General features: G+C 50.1%; 1 long non-coding RNA gene across 1 annotated transcript; it reads left to right on the top strand.

The window, feature by feature from the left end:
- The first annotated feature begins 6,527 nt into the window (after window positions 1-6,527).
- On the top strand, window positions 6,528-8,321 carry LOC109283089 (uncharacterized). The gene is made up of 3 exons (XR_002090131.2): window positions 6,528-6,602; window positions 7,504-7,551; window positions 7,685-8,321. It is a non-coding gene; the product is annotated as an uncharacterized LOC109283089 (long non-coding RNA).
- The last annotated feature ends 11,489 nt before the right edge of the window (window positions 8,322-19,810 follow it).

Raw genomic sequence — 19,810 nt, 5'->3', positions numbered from 1 at the left:
GCACAGCAGTTGGAGCTGCCCTTGCCCCACCACAACCCCTGGATGAGCTGCTCGCAGCTCTGTGCCATGCCCCACCCCACCCTGGCTAGGCAGCCCTTGCCCCAGCCCCTGCCCCACTCCCTCCCTCACCATGGGGGCCTCGATCTGCCCCCGCATGTCCCTCACCTCCCACTGCTCCTTCCCCATAGCAGACTTACCAGCCAGATGCTGCTCTCCAAGCTGCTGGGCTGCGTTCCTGGCCGTGTGAATGCGGCAGCTGCGTGCATGCACGAGACATTTATCAGGGACATTATCAGCCACATCAGCTAAAAATGTTGATTGCCAATAATGACAATTTTCCTTTTATTGGTACCGATATGATATGGAATGATATATTGGTGCACCTCTAATAATGATTTTCATCACATTCTTTATAATATATATAAATTAAATCTCTTATTCCAGAGGCCAGCTCTGTTGACCTACGCCAGAGGTGGGCAATTATTTCAGGTGGAGGGCTGCTTAATGAGTTTTGGTGAGCTGTCGAGGGCCACATGGGTAGTCTCACTCCTTGACAATTGCCCCACACTCTTGTCATCATCTTGGGACTGTCAGTTCCACCCACTAGCCCCTGAATTTTGCCACCAAAAGTCCTTGCCCCCAGAAATACTCCTTTTGGGAGGGATGTTGCCATCTTGGCAGGGCCATCCCTAGAGGGGCGCGAATCTGGGTGACTGCTCCAGGCCTTGCACTTTTGTGGGGTCCCACAGAGCCGGGCCAGTTTTGCTTCCAGCCACTCGCCACCCCCGCCACCCCCTCCCACTGCTGCATTTGGGCCCTGCACAGGCTGATTTGCCCCTGGCCCTGAACCCTGCTACGGATGTCTCTGCATCTTAGAACCAGAAAAAACAAACAAGTCATACACTAAAAGTTAAAAACCTGCTATAAATATTTTAATTTTATTACAAAAAATATTTTTGTCATGATTTGTGTTTGCATCGTGTATATAGAAGTGATAACTCAAAAATAACTCAAAAATAAATTCTTAGTTTTGTATATTGTGGGGGAAGAGTGTGTGTGTGTGTGTGTGTGTGTGCATGTGTGGTGTGTGCGTGGTATACGTGCGTGGAATATGTGTGTGTGTGTGTGTGTGTGTGTGTGTTGTAGGTAGTATGTATGGGAATTTGTATATGACACTGTGTTTGATCCTTGTTAATTTACCGTGGCTTAAAAATTTTAATCCGGGTTCTTGTGGTGTGTCGCATTTGTGTTTGCACTCCCTGCTCTTTCAAGCGAGTTAAGTTCCATGTGTCATTCCCCACAGATTTCAGCAGGGGGGAAGCAAATACCAATCTACTCCCCATAAAGTCTTTTCTAATGAATCAGAGCAGGAGGTTTATGTAAACTGGCCTCCACAGTCCCCGCCCCTTGCCCCCCACTGGGAGTCTCCTGCTAAGATCCCTGCCACCCTCCCCTGCCTGGGCACAGGCACCCCAAAACCCCTCCATTTGCACCTGCCTAGGCTCGGGCCTGTCTCCCAGTAGGTGACTCCATGGTGATCCCAACAACAAGCCATGTGAATCATCCCCTCCTGTCCCTTTCCCTTCCCCTCCATGTTATGAAGTTATGACAATTTATATATATGATTTTTTTTCACCATATAACTGATATGATTTCTGAAATGTACAGGGTTGAGAGTAGCAGGTGGGTGTTGCCACCCTGTGGCTGATGGTGGTGGGTGGTGAGGTGGTGGTGAGCTCTTACTTTTCTGCCTTTTTAGGACTACATTTTCCCAGCATTCCCAAGTTGCTAGGACTTGGAACGGTTTCCATGGGGACGCGTCAATAGGTCTGCTTCCCCTGCTCCCCTTCCCTGCACCCGTTCCACTGTGAATCTGTTTAGTGCAACATGCGGCTTTTGGATGGGTGTTTTGAAATGTTTTTAAAATGGTGGGTTGTTCTTAGGCTTGGGGTGGAACATGCCCCTCCCCCACCCCGCAGCCACACTCCTAAGCCAGACTCCTCATGCTGTTCACTAGCTCCCCATCCATCCATCCACCCACCCGCCCGCCTGCCACCCCCCCCCCAGCCAGCCAATGCGTGGTATACTTAACCCTTCCACTCATGGGACACTAGGTGCCAGTGTGTTATGAGCCCCCCCCTCCCCCCCAAACCACTGCCAGCCTCAAAGCAGCAACCCCTACCTACCTGCTCATCCTCCCCTCCATCCCCCCATCTGCCCCCATCCCCCACACACCCCTACAGACAGGCACATATGTTTATGCTTTGAAGATGTTTATGTTGTAAATTGTAAATTGTAAAATAATTTACTGTAATCAAAAGAAAGAACAAGCACTGCTAGTTGTTGTCAGCAATATGTGCTGCCAAGCAATCCGGCACAAGGGTCGCCCAACCAGCTTCTACTTGAGGCTATCTCCTCGGTCTCTGCACTGACGCCCAGCCACATCTCTGTCAGGCTGCTGCCTGTTGTGTTTCTTCAGCCCACGAATCACTGAAAACCTCTCTGCGGGTCTCACAGATGTTGTGGAGCACACAGGCTGCCACTACAAAGGTGGTATATTTTCTGGCTCCAGCTCAAGCTGGCATGTAAGCACATTCCATCGTCTTTTCAGTCACCCAAAGGCACTTTCAACGGGCATCCTGCAACTGCTCAGATGGGAGTTGAAAACCAGCTTCTGCAGGTCCGTAATGTTCCATCCATAAGGCTTCATGAGCGAGGGCTTTAGGGGATAGGCAGCATCCACTAATGTAAGCAGTGGAATAGCAACACTACGGATCACTGTCTCGTGGGCTCTGGGTGCATAGTGTCTGTGACGGGCTAGCTGGCAGTGACTTAGCCCAGGGGTTTTGAAGGGGTAAAAGATGATTAGAGGACTTGGGATTCCCTTTCCTCACCAATCTGGCCCCAGAGACTCACCCCTCATGTCCCCTGATTGGCTCCTTGGGTAGCTGGAGGGGGATAAAAGGGACAGCACAGCTGACTTGGAGGAGACCAGTGAGGGACCACAAGGAAGGAGCTTCAAAGAGCTGGCAAGAACTGGGCCAGCAGGGCGGAAGCAGATGCCTCAAAAGCACCTGAAGGAGCGGGACCTACGGGTAGCAGTTGGGCCCTCAGCAGTGCGGCGTGCGGCCAGCAGGAGAGGCTCCCTGCTGGGCTCCAGGATCCCCTACAAGAGGCTGCAGCCAGCAGGAGAGGCTTCCCACTTCAGCAAGGATCTAAGCAGCAACCTGAGAGGTTCCCAGCCCTGCTTCCAGCTCCTCCAATAAAAGACCAAGCAGGTTGACTTGAGGCCAGGGCTCCAGGAAAGTCAAGTTCCATCACAGCTTGGAGCAATGCCAGTACTGGTGGCTATGTGGCAGAGTTTCTGTCTACCATGTGGGAAATCCAAGTTGAATCCAGCTGGGTTGACTTGGGATAAGTGAAGTAACAGCAAGAAATTCTTGTTGCAGTGGAAAGGGGCCATTGTGTTTTCCCCCTTTCTCCCCATCCAGGTACCTAGGCCCTATATTCCTTGTTATTTGATGTTTTGGATTTTGTGCCTTTTATATTTCACCAACCAGTATCGTTTGTTCTGCTGTTGGTGTTTTATATTTTGGTTTACCCTGTCTTTTGTCAGCTGGATGAATATGTCTATGATTGCAAGTGTCTAACCTTTGTTGAATCCTGCCCCCTCGGGGCTTTGTAGTGTCCCCTATACTCCTTGGTTTATACTGGTTATGTTCCCAGTACTGTTCTCTCATTAAAAGTATATGGTTAAGTCCCCATTGGTGGTCTGGCTCTGCTCTATAGGGGGAGGAGAGTCCCTACACCTCCCATAGCACTCGTGCACCTGCTTTGATCCCTATAATTGGAGAGGGGGTACCTCTTGGAGTACTGCCCAGGTTACAGTGTCCTTTCTCCATGAGGCCAGGGAGAGGAGAGTTCCTGAACACGCGCACGTCACGTGTGCTGCTGGCCCACCCAGTAAAAATGTTTGTGAACCAGCCCTGGTGGTCCACCACGGCTTGCTGGATCATGGAGACAAATCCTTTCCTGTTTGTGAAAGATCTTCTCCTCCCCAAAAGGGACTGCATTGGGATGTGAGTGCTGTCTAAACCCCCCATGCAGTTAGGGAACCCCATGGCATTGAAACCATCTATGACTTCCTGCAGATTCCCCAGGCAAATAAATTTGTTTGCAGTGATGTCCTGCAGCAGCTGGCATACCTCGTGAGTCTCCACCCTGGTTGTGCAGGGAGCCATGCTGAACTGGTTCGCGATGTAGTGGAGGCTGGATGGGGTGGCCAGTTTCATGATGGCCAGTGGGATGGCCTGACACATGTTAGTGTCCTGCCTCTCAATTTGTGGCCCCAGCATCGTGACAATATGATAAAACATCTCTCTGGCCATTTGGAACGTCTCTAGCCACTTTGAAGATGTTTATGTTGTTTGTATGTTTATGTTCCAAGTGCTCAGCATGATTTTCTCCCACCAGTCTGAGCTGCTTTAATGGCCCAGACCCTGCGTCTGCGGATGCTGCTCATGAGGTTTCTCAACAGAGCCCAGTCAACTTCCACTTCTTTGCATGCTTCTTGGTTTTCCCACTCCTCAGAACCTCCCCAGGTGCCTGTACCCATGTCCTCATGTAAAGCTTGGAGACACACTAATGCTGGATACGCTATCTTCATTATCTGGCAGTGCAGCATGGCTTGTATTATTTTTAAGGCCAGCAGTAGTTCAATCAGAAGCACTGTCACCTTCTCCTTCTGCTCACCCATGTCCTCCAGATTCTCCATGTCAGAGGAGTATTCACTGAGTTGTTCTCCATTCTCCACTTCCCATTCTGCACACATTTCATCCATATTCTCCATTTGGCCCCTCTCTGTCATCAGCCACTTCTCCGATCTCACCTGAGCAGGGGGCGGGGGGAGGGGGGGGGGGGTGGCTGTGGTCTGGAGCTCTGTCTAGCTGCATTCAATAGGTGACCACTGTTTTTTCAACAAGTAACCCCAGGGTAGCGGTCATTTGTGCAGCCTTTTTTGGTCCTGAGATAAGAAGTAACAGATGTTCTGATGCATCAAGTCTTTGTTCAAGACAAATGTATTGTAATCAAGCTTGAAAAATAAGATTTTGCCATAGTCCTCTCCTGTTAATGTAGGGCCAGCCAGCTAAATACTTTTGCAAGGTCAGTGAAAACAGTCCGTGTTTCTGCAATAAAATTATTTTATTCAGCAATAAAAAAATGACTAACTAGGGGAAGACAGGCAAAAACACAAGCAGGCAGGTATGAGCAATTTTTGCAACGTTCTGGGGCATTGAGCAGCCATCCCAGTGGACAATGGCATTATTTAGCCCATGCTCAAGCCCATCACCATGTCTTTGTTGGTAAACGGGGTGGGTGCTTCATCACCTTTGGGTATTGTGAAACTTCACAATCTCTGGAATTTTCCAAAATCCTCATGCAAGGATGGCATAAGTATAAAACCGACCTCAAAATTTCGCCAGCAACCTTTGGTGAATCACTTGCTATTGACCACAAACTGCTTTGCCATGTCTCATAAAGCCAAGGCCAGCAGTATGGAGGCAATGGAGCAGGAAGCTGATACCTTCCAAAGGCTGTGGACCCAACGGGACCCTGGAAGAACTGCAGAACTTAATCGACATTTGGTTGAAGCAAAAGATCATAGACCAGCTGAAAAGTCAGAGGAATAAGCCTTTATGTTGCCATTGCAAAAGCCATACAGGCACAAGGGCACAATCGTGACTGGACCCAGGTCTGGTGCAAAATCAAGGCACTGAAATCTGCATTTTACCATGCCAAAGATGCAAACTCTTGTTCTGGGGCAGGGCACATAATTGCTCCTTTCTAGGAGCAGCTGTCTATCATTCTCTCCAAGGATGCAGGCGACACTCCTGGTATGCTCGCTTTTCAGACTGGGGTTGTGGAGGAGGGGAACACATGGACAGAGGCAGCTCCCCCTGAGGGTGAAACCATGAGCTTGTCAGAGCAATACTGAGACTGCTCTGTGCTCCCAGGTTACAGGGACTGCCAACAAGAACAGCGGTACACCTTGCGTTTGTTCCCAGTGTCCCCCCTCCCCCCCCCCCGCTCCAAATTCCATAGACTAGCACAGATGATGAGATGGAGGAGGAGTAACAGGAAGAAAACAGTGTGGCCGATTAAGTTTCTCTTCCCAACAATACTCAATCATCATTTTCTGTTCCTGAGACCCAAGAAGATGCGTGACTGGTGACTTGTAAGTATCTTGTAATATGCCTTTTGCCACTGGCAGGCACTGCTTGGAAATGGGCTAGTTGGGTTTGGGGGATCGGGGGGTATGTCGCAGGACACTAAGGTTCCTGCTTCTTTAAGGGCAGAAACTGCCTAGGTAGAGGGCCCCAGCAGTCAGTCAGGAACCCCACAGCTGCAGGTTACTGTGGCAGCAGGAATGAGGGAATTAGCCCACACCTGCAGGCAGTCAGATGACCGGAAAAGGCAGGGCCTTGGGCACATATAAACCCCAGGGCTGGGACCAGAGGGCAGTTCTCTGTCAGCAGCCAAGGGAGAAGGAGCTCTCAGGGAGGAAGCTAAGTGGAAATGTTTGACTGCCTGTTCTACTTCTGGTAGGATTAAGAGGCTCCAGGAGCTCACCAAGGACCCTGGCCTGCAAGGCATTTAGTGCTAGGGGGGAGATTTAATCCTTTTAAAGGGACAGAACACACCCTGAACTGCTTGCATTATGTTATAGCCCGGGGGCCCATATTTTGATTTCTGTTTGTAAACTGGTGGATTGGGTGAAGCTATTGGGGAAGAAGAAGGCATCATTGGGGGCCCACTACAGTGTGGGGACCCCAGCGCCAGTGTGGGCACAATATTTGGGGATGAACAGACCCCAGTGCCAGGGGCGCGGTGACAAGGGGGTGAGCAGATCCCAGCACCAGAGGGCACAGAGAGATTGACAGGGCTGTGGAGAGCCCAGTGCCAGGGGGTGCAGAGAGAGAGAGGGCTGCGGAGAGTCCAGCAATCACTGGAGACCAAGCCAAACTAAGGCCTTGGAGGAGCAATGTGTGAATGTCATCTGCAAGGCTTGGGGCATGGTAAAGGGGAGGTTTGGAGCCATGCAACTAGCTCATAAGGCTGAAGGTGTCCTGTGAGGCATCCATTTTGGAGCTGGACCCAAAAGGGGTCCGAGAACCCACAGGGTTCAGTGGGGTCCATCAGGACCATGTCCAAAATGCAAACTTGAGGGCAGCCTCCCTATTACAGTTGCAGCAAGACGTGGCAGGAGAGAAAGAGGGTGCCTGTTGGGCAGGATTGGCATGGTCAAGGGGCCCTAGGGGTATCACGGCCATCCCTGGGGACCCCATCCTATGACAGGGTAGAGAAATTCATGTATCACTGAAGGTGGGTTGCCACGCTCTTTTGGTGGTGGTGGATGAAGGGTATACGGCATTCTCTTTTGGGGTTGGATAGCTCGGAATGTAACAGATGCCAAACTAATTTTTTTGCTTTACTTCTGTGCAGCTGGCATGGGCAGTGGCAGCCATGGACGTGGTTCCAAACTGGGCACGTGTAAGTTTTTTGCAGGGTCTGGTTCCGTGCTTGCTCTCCACTGCAGAGTGGGGGGTAGAGGGGTGGAGTTTCCACCTCTTGGGGAAAGGAAATGTCACAAAACTGGGATTTTTTTTTCCATTTTTTTTACCAGCTACTGCACCTGATGTCAGTCAAGCATGTACCCCTGAACCTCGACCCCTAGCTCGCACACCAATGGAGCTCTCAAGGGACATGTGCTGTAGGCAGCAACACTCCCAAGAAAACTCACTGGAGGCTTTGGCAGAGTTGTCACGAGCCACAGTGTCAGGCACAGAAGCCTGGTGGGACGAACTCTGGGACTCAATCCATTCTGATTGTGCCTTCCATGAGGAAGCGCTAGATCATGTGCAGTGGTTGGTAGACATGGCCATGGAGTCCCGTGTGGATTACCAGAGGTCACAGGACTTGATAAATGATGTCCTGCAGTGCTTGCCAAACTGCCTCTTTAAAAAATGGGTACCACCCCAGAAAGGGAAAAGTAGCTCTGCTCAGCTTGCCTCTGTCCAGGAGGTAGCCAGGAGCATTAGAGCTGAGCTCAAATGCAGTGCAGTCAGGGGAGGGGTGTACAACCACCCCCAGGGTCAGGTGGCCATCCCTGAGGTTCAGGGAGCCAGGGCCGGTTCAGGGTAATGGTGGGGTGAAGGCAAAGAAGCCAAAGTAACCAACTGCTTACAATATTGTGTTCCTTACAATAAAACCTCACGTTATCCTGGCTTTCTGCATCTGGCTCCATATCTTTGAAGGGATGGCAAAATCCCCCCTCACACTGCTGGGTGGGGAAGGGGGATTTCGTTCATTCTTTGGTTTCATTTAATTTCTTTAGTCATTCTTCTGCCTGCTTTTCCTAGCCACTTGCTGCATTGGGGGGGGGGGAGGGGGCGCTCTCTTGTAAAGGTATACAGGGGGGCTGCCTGGGTCACCCCTCACAAGTCTGGCTGGCATTGAATACCACCAGTTTTCCAAGGCAGCAACCACTCTGCAAAGTCACTTTGATTTGACCTTCCTCAGTTTGGAGAAGAAAGGGAAGCACCCTAACATTCCCATCAAGTGTACCTGTGTCACCCCTCACAGGCCTGGCTTGCACACAAGCATTTTGCATAACTCAGACACTTTGCAAAGGCACTTTTCCTGCCTTCTTTCATGCTCTTTTCCAGCCCAGCATGAGACTGTCTGTTTTTTTAGGGTTGTTTTTTTTTGCTTTTTACACTGAAACGAGGCTGGGAGGTGGGGGTGTTTCTGCCATGCTCAGGGCCTATAAACTGGGGGAACAGTGGTCAGGGTGAGCATTTGCTATATTGATGAGAGAGGTTTGAGGCGGTAGAGACAAGGCAGCACACCAGAGGCAGAAGGACTCAGCTTAGTGGGGAGAGTTGCCCCTGGGGGGCACCGCAATGTGAATCCAGCATTCGAGAAGACCGCAGGCTGCTGAAGTGGGGTGCAGAGAAGCTTCGAGTGCTGGATGACCGCAGCTTTGCAACGTGTAACTTGAAAGAGGATGTTGTGATGTGCTCCATAGCACCTTTACGCATTGGTAAGTGACACCTGCAACTTGTCTGTGCCCAGAGGGTGGGGGCAGGGCCATCCCTAGGGATGTGTGAATCGGGGCAACTGCCCCAGGCCCCATGCTTTTGGGGGCCCCACAGAGCCGGGGAGAGTGGCTGCAGTTACTCCTCGCCACCACAACCAGCTTTGTGTCCAGCTGCTCACCATCTCCTCTCCCCCTGCCACCGCCACCAGCTTCTTTGGGGCGCGTGGGATCGGGATGGGGCAGGGCCCTGCACAGGCTAATTTGCCCTGGGCCCCACACTCTGATAGGGTCATCTCTGTGGGGTGGGGGTGGGGGGGTTGCATTATTTAGTTCAACTTTCTTGTAAATGGGGTTGGTGGAATTTTTTGGTCATGAAGGAAGATACACAAGGTGCACAAGAGGCACTGCATGTTGGTTTTCAATAAAATTCCTGTGTTCTTTCTATCCTCCCTCCCTCTGATTTTAGCTCCCATTCCACTGCTAGCCACACACTGATCCCCCATGGGTGTGACAATGGGCAGAAGAGAAGAGGAGAAGAAGAGGAAGAGCCTGACGACAGTTCCTTCAGGATTCTTTCAACTATTCTACTATTATATATCACAGTATGCATTATACTTATAGTGGCCTTTTATAATATAAACATATATAGACTTATATTATATATAGCCTATATTTCATATAGACTTATTATATAATAAGTCTATATAATATAAGTACAGTAGACATATGTTCTATTAGTATCATTACAATATTAATAATCATAACTTATAATAACAAAGCTCTGGGCACCGTTGTGTCTTAGTAATGAGTGTGCTCCTTGGTAGCTTGTAGAGTGCAACCATCTTTGGTCTGGTTTTAATTTTATGAGGTGCTGGCCACAAAGCCAAATGCTTCACTGCTTGACTACCCATCGAGCCTTGATTTGATTTTGATTCCCATCAAGGGACACCAAGGCTACTATTGAGCCTCCTTTGAGGGCATCTAATATATTCTTATTAGGCAAACAAAGATCTGTGAATCAAAACTATCTATACAATACCTACACACCTATAAAACACCAATACACACACACACACACACCTGTGTTGAGGAAATACACACTGTGAATAACAGTTCGATTTCTTATGATAGCATTTCAATATATTGTGATTTCCCAATCAAAAAATACATCGGAGACAGTTGGCTTAAGTAAGTTCTACTGGCATATCCTGTTTCAGCTAAAAAGCAATCCTTGGTCTACAGATTTCCATTAGAGGAAGAAGCTTTGGAGTTAGCAGTCACTTCCTCAGAATTTCCTGCACTGCAAGAAGTTATTTCCTCAGGTCTGAAACCAGGTAACTCTGGCTGCTCTTATCACCCTGACTAGCTCCTGTCCCTAGCTTCCTCTTGCCCCATGGCTAGTTGACTGCCCTCCCCCTTCTTGGTTACTGGCCATGTCCCAGGAAATAAGTAAGCACTAGCTCCCTGTTGCCCCATGGCTGGGGCCTCTTAGCACCCGTGTTGGGGCGGGGATTCCCTCCCTAGGTCCCTGTTGCCCCATGGCTGGGGCCTCGGGCAACCTCCCTCCCTTACATATTGTAATTTTTGAGTTGGTGCTGGCCACAAAGCCCGCTGCTGAGGCTACTGCGGATGCCTAGCTCCCAGTTGCCCCATGGCTGGGGCCTCTTATCACCTTGTTTCTTATCACCCTCCTCCCTAGCTTTCACCTTGTCACCTTCCTCCCTAGCCCCCTGTTGCCCCATGGTTGGAAATTAGGAGGAACTTGTCAGGGGGTGGCACAGCACTTATATTTGATGGGAACATTAGGATGCACACATTACATACATGCATGCACACACTTGCCAATTGAGTGACATCTGTGAATCAAAACTCTTCCCCCCCCTCCCCCAAAAAAAGTTAGTTCACTTGCAATATTTGTAATGTGTTTATTTAGAAGTAAAAGTACATGGGCTTGTTAAATATCTAATATTAAATACCTAATTTATTATTATTATTCACCACTTGGCTACCAATAGCATTGTTTATTAAAACACTACTGTCTATGCTGTTTTAGCTTTATTGTCATTTCCCAATTGAAATACATTGCATTTCAATTTATTGTGAAAAGCCAAAGGACACAAAGAAACTGCTGATTCGTACTTGCTCCTGCTTGGTATCAGAGCCAGAGCCTACGCCTGCCTGCAGAGTTCAGGTAGGAGGTCCTACCTTTTCTCATATACATACATGTATGAATAGTATTTCAGTGTATTGTGATTCACCAATCAGAACAGGTTTTCAATTGATTTCAGCTATTTTTGCTGCACTTGCAAAAAGCACGCACTGGATACTATCTGTTTTAATGCAATTTTATTGACTTTGTTCACACCCCCTTGCCCCAATTTCCTAGGATCCCCATGCCCACTCAGGGCAGATGCACCCCATCCTGTGTTGTTCTTTGTCTCTGCCTTACAGGGGCAGACTGGGTGGCTTGGTTCTCACTGAATGTACTGAGATGTAACTGACTTGTGGCTTTACTAATAAAAAGATATTAAAGGATTCAGTAAAAAAATTAAAAACCTTAAGTGAATCAGCGATCCCACCTGATGGCGGTGCCGAGGACACTGCTCCACCTATACTGCATGTCAGGTGTGGGTGGCGAGGAGGTAAACCACACATGGGGTGGGGAGGGTGTTTTGGAGGTGATGCAAAAAACAAAAGCCAGCCATTACACAGAAGAGTTGCCCTCATTCAAATGTTAAGGAAGGCTCCCCCATGCATGCCTGGCCCAATATTACCTCTTGCTGCTATTTCTTCTTGTCTGTTGGGTTCTGGAGTGGACAGGTGGAGGGGATGGGAGATGACTGTTGCTTGCAAAAAGGTGCTGCAGGATTTGGGATTGGGGGCAAAAAAAGTATTGGACCTCCCATAACAGTACACCCTGTAACTCTTTCCAGTAATGCCATCACTCCATAAACTCCCCCAAGCAAAGCATTCCCATGCTGAGGTGGGTGGCCGGGACACGGTCATCAGTGATCACATTGTCTCCCAAACCACCCACCCCCAAACTGCATGGACAGATTTAACGTAGCTCAGTCATGATTTTAGTGCTGAAAAGAAAAAAAAGGGTAAATAAATATCATCATAGGTTTGTTAAAAGAGAATGATTCATATGAACTCCTGTCTTTTGTGAAACTATCTTGCATACATGCACGAAGCTGACCAAAGGTGCCCAAGCATTAGGCTCGGAAGAGTTGCTAATTGCCCTCTTTCAAATGTTAAGAAAGGCTCTCCCATGCCTGCCCCAGTATTGCAGCTTGCGTTTCCAGTAATGCCACCACTCAGATAAACCCACCCAAGCAAAGGATCCCCCCACTCAGAAGGGTGGGTGTGGTCCTCACCTCTCCCAACTGACCCCCTCCTCCCCACCCCAGCTGCATGGACTGCCAGTCTGCCTATGACAGAAAACATGCCACACACACACAACTGACACAATTAAAAATTTTTATTTAAAAATGAGGTAGAAAAACAAAGTCCTATTTAATGAAAGCAAGTTGCTTCTAACGGGTGGGTGTTGATTCATGCTTTCCTTCTTAATACTGAAAATTTTCAGTTTCAGATCTCCAAAGTGTTCTGCCGGGAGGGGGAGAAAAAAGTAGAACGGGGTGGGTTTTGAAACAACAAAAGTCCAAACACTGCCTGAAGCCCCACTACCTGTCAAGGTTGGTTGGACATTTATTACCTATATATCACCAGGGATGCTGCATATCTTGGGTAGCGGGTCTGGCAGGCAGTGCACACCTGGACTATTCATCGTGGTTCTGGAATGGGAATGTCAGTCATAAGAAATAGGAAGGTTTGAAATATTGAAGTGTTAAGGGGTACCACACTCCATATAGTTGCAAACTTACCATTCAGGTGATACCGCTGTGCTCAGCAGTGCTGAACACCGTGGCGAGCACAGTGGGCAGGGGGCGTGGGTGGCTGGGACATGAGCGCAGGGAGCGGAGGGGAGAGCACATACATTACCCCTGGTGGAAGTAGGGACAAAACTGCCAGGGGTTAGTAAACAATAACAGAACTTTGCAATATAATAGGTTGCTCCTCCATTCACCTTTATTAATTACTCTGTGCCCCTAAACTGTGCATGCCCTGGTTGCCTGTGGTCAGCTGTGGGAGTAGGGGGAGGGAAGGCTGGATGGGCAGGGAAAAAAAAGAAAAAATGAAAAATAAAATAGCAGTGGCACCTACTGGCCACGACAGAAATAGCACAGTGCCACCTGGTGGTGAAGGAAAGTTATTACAAGTCTTTGAGTCTCTGTTTGCACGGCACAAATCCATAGACGGGGCTGCATAAGCAGAGGCTACGCAAAATAAAAAATGCCTGAGCAGCATTAGTTTAACACACTGAAAAGACTTTTAAAGCAGTGGGAAATCCAGCTCATGCAGACACAAATACAGTTGTGGCAGGGTAAATGGGAAAGATCATGGTGTGTACAAATGCCCTGTGTGCTGTGTGTGGTATGTATGGTGTGTGTGGTGTGTCAGGGGTATGTGGGGTGTGTGTCTGGTGTGTGGTATGTGTGTGTGTGATATGTGTGGCATGGGTGTGTAGTATGTGTGGTATAGGTGTGCGGTTTGGGTTTGTGGTGTTGTATGTGTGTGGTGTGCGTGTGGCATGTGCATGGTAAGTGTGGTGTGTGATATGTGTGTGGTATGTGTGGTATATGTAAGGTGTGTGTGTGTGGGGTATGTGTGCAGTATGTGTGGTGGGGAACCCCCACACTCTTCCCATGATGCAGCAGCAGGCAGGGCGCTCAGGGCACAAGTGCCTGGCGGGATGTGGCTCTGGCCAGGGCCGCACATCACAGCGAGAGGTGCAGCCTCCATGAAGCTGCCTGTATCGCTGGCACTCCTTGCCACTCATGCGCAGCCCCTGTAGTCGCACAGCAGGGAGGGAAGCCTCATGTGCTGGGGCCAGGTGCCTTCCCTGCAAGTGTGCATATATACACACATACACACACACAGGTGTGCATAGCTAAGACAGCAGTGGGGTGGATTGATAAGTGGGTCCCCCTGCTGGAAGTTACTGGGAATTGTGCAACAGGCTGAATTTGTTGTAAAGGCTATTACATGCAAACATTGACACAAGTTTCTAAAATAAACTATTTTAAATTTAATAAACCTATTTAATTTAATGAGGATTAAACCCCATTATGTGTACAAGTGTCCTATAATTGCCTCTACACTAAGGCTTCTACATGTATTGAAATGTGTGTGGAAGGGGAGCCCTCCCCTTGATTGACATTACTACACAGCAAAAGGTTCTAGTGGCTTCTGTCTCAAAAGACAGCAGCCTCTTCTCTTCTATATGAGCATCTCTCAAAGCATGAATTTTTTAACTGCAATCCCAAGGTGTGTCCCCATGAGCATGCACATGTAGGGCTACACATTTCCCATGGAACAAATAGCAGTGGCAGCATATATATTGTGCCACTGCTATTTGTCCCTGGGCATGCCCCTGCACACATGCTCTGGTATGTGGCAAAGTGATCTGGGCGTGCTGGCCCCAGCAGCCCTACCTGGGGTCCTGAGGACTTCCTGGGACAGCACTCTGGAGCTTGGCTGGCAGCCAGAGCGTGACTATAGCCAGCTGCTATGTGCGCCACACTGCTTTTTTTAGTGGCTATTTTTTTTACACTGGGGTCTTCTGGTGTCAAAAACCCCCACTGATCTGCTAATTAGCAGCATCACGCACAAGTGCACATGTGCCGCATGCAGTTTATGGTGCCACAGATAGCTTTGAGGAACCACAAACTGAATGTGCACACTTGTGGGGATGCACCTGTAATGGCCAGAGGGATGGGTGGGAAATGTGAGCAGAGATTTTCCTTGCATTATGGCCACCGTAATTCTTGCTGCTCCCTGGCCATGTGCCTGAGCCCAAAAGGAAAGGCTGAGGCCACTTCTCACGGTGCTATAGCTTCATCCACCTAGGACCATGCACTTGTATAGGTCTAGTCTGATAAAGCTGGTTCTAATTTGTCCCTGAATGTTAGTAGCTGAAAGTTGGCACCATGTTCCTGCTGCTTTGTGGCATTAGTTCTGTTCCCAGGGGATAAACATGAGCCACCACCTTTGGACCTCCATATTGCTAGCCTCACACGAGATGCCCAGGATACATACATGTTCAAGAATAAGACGAGGCAGCAGCTGATAAGGTCTGAGGCACACTTGCAAGACAACAGGTAGGAAGCACATGCTGCCACTCCCCTGGATGTCCTCTCACTGCAAAGACACACAGAACACTGGTCTGCTGGGCTGTCTGGTCACTGTCCCTCACCAAGGTATAGCTGGGCAGAGGCCGGGTGGAGGTGGGTGTGAGCAGCCCCCAGGGCTTGGGCTTTGGAACAGAATTTCCCCATGCATGCCCATGCCTGTGTCCCTCCCTGACTCATTTGGATTCTCACTAGTTGCCCATTAATTGCAAAGGTCACTTTGAAATTAAGCATTAACTGCAACATTAGACACTACAGCATGTTTGCTGATGAATAGGGGGGCTGATGCTTCCCAAGTCCAAGCTAATGGCATGGACCAGGCCTATGGGAAATGACAAGGAGTGGGTTTGGCAACCACTCAGATCCAGTGCAAAGACAACTGTTGGTGTAGCTGGATGGATGGCAAAAATGGGGAGCCAGAAAGGAGGCAGGGCTGCTCACAGGGGAATCCCATCTAGAACAAAGTGATTTCCATGGGAACTGCACAAGATCCATTGTGCAAGTGTTTGGGAATTGGTCCAGTCAAAGTACTCAAGCAGGACCATGTATGGCTGGTCAGGCCCTGGCCTCTGTACCACTGTATCTATAGGTCCCTGTGTAATCACAGCCATGATAGGGGCTTGTAGTTATAATGGGACTAAACCTGTGTGCAGAACAGACCCAAGGCATAGTCCTGCATTGGCAGAGGACTAACTAGATGACTTGAGAGGTTTTCTCTGTCTCTAGTTTCTAGTGTCCAGATTATCCCTCAGATGGGCTAAAACTCATGTTGGGGGCATAAACTATGAGTGTTTGCTCCTAGCTCTTCCATCAGGGGCTGTGGGGAATAGGGTCCTGATCTGTTATGCCTGCAAATGGTCCTGATCCATTATGCCCGCAACTGTCCCCAAGTCACATGCATTTCTTGGGATGCCTCATGGCATATTTGTGATGGCCTGGTGTCTCTGTGCTGCTCTCTCCATCGCCTTATACCATGCTGCCCTGTCGTCTGTGCTGGACACCAGCCCCTGGCCTATCTGGGGGTTGAGGCAGGCAAATGCTGGCCACATGGCCATCCTATTTATCTCATTTTATGCCTAAATGTTCATTAAGTGACATAGAAATGTTGCCCCTTCCAAGGATCACTAACCTGGTTCATGGATCAGTTTGGGTACCACAAGCTACAGTAACTCGGAGCTTTGAGTGTAATAAGGCCCAGCTCAGCTTAGCAGTATTGGCTTAATCACTGGGCAGCCGGCCCCTCTCAGCCTCAAGCTAGCACCAGTTCCTGGTACAAGGCAGGAGAGAGATTGGTGGCTAAGGAAGGGAAAACAGTTTTCAGACCCTGTCCAGGACAACAAGGCCACCTGCACCAGCAAGGAGTGACATGCTGAGGAGAGAAGCTGGCATGCTGGAGGGTATGTCTATGCTGTATTCAGAGGTGCAACTGAGCCTAATGGACACTTTTACATGTGCTGCATGGGTTGCTTTAATTAAAGCACCACTGCATCTTGTGCATTATTGTCCCCACACTTCAAAATGGTGGCAGGGGCACTTGAGTTAAAGCTTGTGTGGTGGGCTAGCTGGCAGTGACTTAGGCCAGGGGTTTTGAAGGGGTAAAAGATGTTGGAGGGCTTGGAATTCCCTTTCCTCACCAATCAGGCCCCAGAGACTCACCCTCTGTGTCCCCTGATTGGCCCCTTGGGTCACCTGGAGGGGGATAAAAGGGGTAGCACGGCTGACTCAGGGGAGACCAGCGAGGGACAAGGAAAGCGCTTCAAAGAGCTGGCAAGAGCTGGGCCAGCGGGGCAGGAGCAGTTGCCCCAGAAGCACATGAAGGAGCGGGACCTGCAGGCAGCAGTTGGACCCTCAGCAGCGTGGCGTGTGGCCGGTAGGAGAGGCTTCCTGCTGGGCTCCAGGATCACCTTTGAGAGGCTGAGTCCAGCAGGAGAGGCTCCCCAGCTCCAGCAAGGATCTGAGCAGCAACCTGAGAGGTTCCCAGCCCTGCTTCCAGCTCCTCCAATCCGAGATCAGGAAGCTTGATGTGAGGCTGGGGATCCAGGAAGGTCAAGACCCCTAGCAGCAAGTCCCCATTAGTGATCTGGCTCTGCTGTATAGGGGGAGGAGAGTCCCTACACCTCCCACAGCGCTTGTGCACCTGCTTTGATCCCTTCTATTGGAGAGGGAGTACCTCTTGGAGTACTGCCTGGGTTACACTTGTTTGATGAGCTTTAGTTAAAGCGCCTCTGCTGCCATTTTGAAGCACAGGGATGCTAATATACAAGATACGGATGCTGGCTGGAGTGGTGATTACCATGCTCCAACACACTCAATTAATCATTGGAGCAGTCTTGCAGCACCTATACAGGCAACCAATGTGCCTGGCTGTAAATCAGGTAGCCTGAGTCCTGCTACCAGCACTGTTGCAATAGCATAGAGCTCAGGGAGGGGAAGGAACTAGGCCAGGGGCAGGCAAAATACAGCCTGTCAGGCACTTTCATCTGGCCCACGGGCACCCACCAACAAACTGTATCCTGCCCAGCCCTTCCACCCAGCCCTTCCACTCCCACTCTTGTGGGCAGAAGGGCCCAGCCAGGCCAGCAGCACCTTCCGGACTGAGCTCTTGCTGCAGCTGCCCGGGGACCTGCTTGGCTTCCCTGGTGTCATGCTCACTCCAGGTAGCAGGTAGGGAAGCAGCTGGGGTGCGGGGAGCTGCAGCTGGGTGGGAGCGTGGATCACAGGCTGGGGCTGGTGGCAGTGCGAGTTGCACCCAAGGGGATGGCGGCAGTGTGGACCTGGCAGGGCAGGCTGTGGGTGTGAGGGAGGATGGGGGGTTTGGGGACCCCCCCCACACACTCCCCCATGCCAGCAGCAGGCAGGGTGCTCAGGACACTCGTGCCTGGCACACGTGCTGGTGCCCGGGGGGGGGGGTGCAGTTCCAGCCAGCACTGCAAGTGTGCAAGGAGAGCAGCCTGCCTGGCTCACCTCTGTTGTGGGGGCTCTGTGCAATGGGGGAAGCCCTGTGCTGGAGCCAGCTGCCTTCCCCACCCCCTGCTGTGCAGGTCCTCAGTCTCCATGGGGAACCTGAGCAGCAGGGAGCAGGGAAGGCAGCTAGCTTCAGCGTGGAGCTTCTCCCATGTGAGTATAGGGGCTGTAGGCACGCTGTGCAGAGGCCCCGCAATAGAGACAGCCAGGCAGGCTGCGCTCCTTGCTGCCGCATGCAGCACTGGCCAGAGCCGTGTCCTGCCAGGAACCAGTGCCTGTGACAGGCACGAGCGCCCTGAGCGCCCCCGCCTACTGCCATCAGTGGAGGCTGCAAGCCTTGGGGGGGAGTGTGTGGGGAGTCCCCACACCCTCCACTGACCTAGACACAAACCCCAACATACCCTATTTTCCCCCACACACAACCACACACCCCTACACCCCACCATACACACACACACAATATACAAAAGTAAGACTTTATTTTTGAGTTGTGATGCAATCCCTTCTATATACAGTACACAAACACAAATCATGACAAATATTTTTTGTAATAAAATTAGAATATGTTATAGTAAGTTTTTGACTTTTAGTGTATGATTTGGTTTTTTTTCTGGTTCTAAGATGGCAACCCTTCCCTCGCAAAAGGAATATTTATTGGGGGCAAGAGGAGGGACTTCTAGTGGCAAAGATCAGGGGTTAGGGGGCAGGACTTCTGGTCCCAATATGGTGACTAGGGGTTGGGCAACTGTCAGGGGGTGGGGCTACCCATGTGGCCCTGGATAGCTCACCAAAACTCATTCAGCGGCTCTCCAGCCAAAATACCTGCTCACTACTGCATTAGGCAGACAACGTGTGCTGGGCTCCATATACCAGCCAGCTCGCTTCCAGCTGATTGAGGTATGTCTCCATGAGCTGCAGTGAGTGTCATGTGGTTGACCTGGTATACTGTGCTGATGGGTCAGTGATAGGCCCTTCCCTCTGCTGGGCCCTGTATAGCTGGCAGGCATCAGGTGTGAGGTGTGCTCTGAGCACATGGATGGATCAAGCCCTGCTGGTGACACAGGATTCCCTTCCCTTGTTTGAGGATCGTGCACTGGAGCCTCCAGGGCTTTGACTTGAGCATCAGCTGCAGGGGCAGACGAGTGTGGGAGCTGCTCTGCAAATAGCAGCTAGCAGAAGCTTGGGCACCTAGGGAACTCAGGAACCCACAGGAGGCAGCAGAGTGATGGGCTTGAAAATGTCAGAAGCACCTTGATGATGGATATGGTGCTTAGAGAGGCTGAGAAATGCCTGGATCTGGCCCAGGTTTTCATGCCCTTCAACTAGTAGTCACATTCAGGCCTACAAGTTCTGCTGGGAAGAAATTAGTGATGAGAACAGGTTCTAGAGCAGGATTAGAGCAATTTATTGAATATAGAAGGCCCTCTTCAGACAGCAGGACTATGCTGCACAGTAGGAGGCAGACAATAAATAGCAAAATTAATAAAGGGAT

This window comes from Alligator mississippiensis, chromosome 9 (assembly GCF_030867095.1).
Source record: "Alligator mississippiensis isolate rAllMis1 chromosome 9, rAllMis1, whole genome shotgun sequence".
NCBI lineage: Eukaryota > Metazoa > Chordata > Crocodylia > Alligatoridae > Alligator > Alligator mississippiensis.
The sequence above is the reverse complement of the archived record's forward strand: the minus strand, read 5'-3'. Positions and strand labels throughout refer to the sequence as shown.